Source organism: Dermatophagoides pteronyssinus, unplaced genomic scaffold (assembly GCF_027571235.1).
Source record: "Dermatophagoides pteronyssinus isolate colony J.1.1.1.1 unplaced genomic scaffold, Derpt_VIB-CSIC_2022.12 sq0005, whole genome shotgun sequence".
NCBI classification, from domain to species: domain Eukaryota; kingdom Metazoa; phylum Arthropoda; class Arachnida; order Sarcoptiformes; family Pyroglyphidae; genus Dermatophagoides; species Dermatophagoides pteronyssinus.
This window is the reverse complement of record NW_027461529.1, coordinates 3,083,693-3,086,268: the sequence shown is the minus strand read 5'-3', so window position 1 is coordinate 3,086,268 and position 2,576 is coordinate 3,083,693.

Below are 2,576 nucleotides of genomic sequence, written 5' to 3'. Positions count from 1 at the left end.
CAAACCAAACAACATGCAGCATAGCATACATACGAGATCGCTATATGTTCTGCTTATTTTTGCAAGCCCCATTCTTTTCAAAAGCTAGTTTCTTTTTTTCTTTTTTTTTCGTTTGTTTGTTTCTAGTTTATACATACACAGTTCTTCTCTATTCATACTATCTCCATCCACTCTATTTTTGCAGTTTGATTCGCGCGTTTCGTTTGTTTGTTGTTTTTTTACGTTAGTTCATCATATATGAAATGGCTGCTATTGCCGTTGCTGCTGCTGCTTGTTTTATCTTTTTCACATTCGTTGTTGTTGTTGTTGTTGTTACACACGCGTACGAATTCACAATACTTTTTGCAAAACCAAAAATGAAATATATAACCAGAAATGACCATTTTTTTGTTCCATGATTATGATTATGATGATGGTAATTTCATATATTCAATGCCATCATAATTTACTTTTTTTTCCATGAAAATTTACCAGAAAAAAAATTCCGGAAATTATTCTCCACATATACCTCCATATACATGAGATAAAACCCACATCCAATATTTGATTTTAAAAAAACAGAGAATGTTTTCATTTCTAAATAAATTTATTTTGAAAAAAATTCGCGCGCAAAATTTTATAAAATCAAATCAAATCTATCCCCTTACTAATCTAATCTGATCATTTTTTCTCTTCCTTTTTTTTCCTTTCTAGATTTTAATGAATAAAATCTTTAAAAACCACCACCACTACTACCAACTACTACTTCTTCTCTTTTGGAATTTTTTGCTTAGAATTAACATTATCTGTTGTAGATTTTATCGACAACAGCAACAAAAATCCAGTAGAAGCATTTTTATTAGTAAACAAAAAAAATATCCGGATATATCATATGATACCTTTATACCACAATTAATACCTGTATTGGATATGAATGGAATGTGAGGATGCGCACAAATTATTCATCATCATTTTTATCAAAGTCTCCACCTTTTTTTATTATTATTTTCAATTCCAGTTTTTTTCTGTGTTTGTTTCTTTCAGATGCTACTTCCATTATGAAACGGTGAAAAAAAAAATTTAATAAAAAAACAAAATTTATTTTAAAATTTCATTTTCCAATAAATCGATAATTTTATCTTGGATTATGTTGTTGATCATCATGATCATCATCATAATGATATAGTCATGGATGGTTTTTTCATAAATGAAGATTGATTTATGGAAATATATCGACTATATTGACTCAAATGTAAACCTTGAAACTTTATTTTTTTTCGGTCCCACGAGGTACACTATGGATAAATATATTTTATTTTCGTTTTTCAAAATTTCTATATTTATTAAATCCCATGATAAATTATTCTATTATGGAATTCATCAATTTCATCAAGTAAAAAAAAGAAAATTTTGCTATATTTTCGATTCATATTTCTTTCCGTTTAATCAAATAGTATCGATAACAGCCAAAAGAGAGAGAGTGAGAAAGAAAAATTGGACGCCAAAATAAAAAAAAAATATTCATCATTTCATAAGAAAGCTAAATTGGAAACACAAAGTTAGATCATAAACTGATTGATGCTTAAAGTGAACCACAAGTGAAAAAAAATTGCAATCAATCAATTCAATCTAATATTCATTCAACAACAACAACAAAAAATTCAATCAATCGATTGAAAGCAAAGCCAACAAAAAAAAACCAGAAATGAAAACAAAAACAAAAAACAGAATAGAAAATTAAAGAAATTTTCAAAGCTTCCAGAAAAAAAATTCAATTTTCAAAGCTTTTCATGGAATTTCAACATTTCGATTTTTCTTTTTCTTATTTTTTTTGGCGAAATAAAAAAAAACTACACACACGTGCACGTGTGTATAAAGATAAGTAAAGATATTGATTATTTCTTCACACACTTTTTTTATTCAATTCAATAAAAAATCGATGATATCGAAGGTCATCACATTACATTACATTACACACATTACCAATTTGATTAATTGATTTGATTGCTCGAATGTGAAAAAAAAGAAATGAACGAAAAAATGAACACAAAAAAACTATGCTAGTGAGTGAAATGAGAAATGAACAAAAAAAACAACAGCAGAAATTTGCTTTTTTGTGTCTATAAAGGATGCTAAATGAGAAAATATGAACATTTTTTTCCATTCATTTTTTGTTCAAAAACAAAACGAAAAAAAAAAATGAAAAATTAAATCAAGGATAGGTCCCCATATAACCGGACATTACTGATCACAACTAATCGAAGAAAAAAAAATTCAAAAGTTTTTTCTTTTCTCGACAACAGAAAAAAATCTGGCTCCAAGATTTTTTTCATTCATTCATTTTTTCTGGCGACTTGGTTGTGGATGATGTTGATTTTCGTTCATTTTTTTCATCATTTTTTTTCTTCGTCCATCAATTCGATCGGTCAGTTTTTTTTCTTTTTTCTTTCGTTCGTTTGGTTCAAAGCAATGGCAAACAAGCAACTGGCAAGCCAAAGCCAAGAAATGGATAAAGTTAAAAAAAACAACAACAAAAAAATAAGAAAAAAAATAAAGGTGCGCGCCGCACCTTAAAAACGTACAAACACACACACACA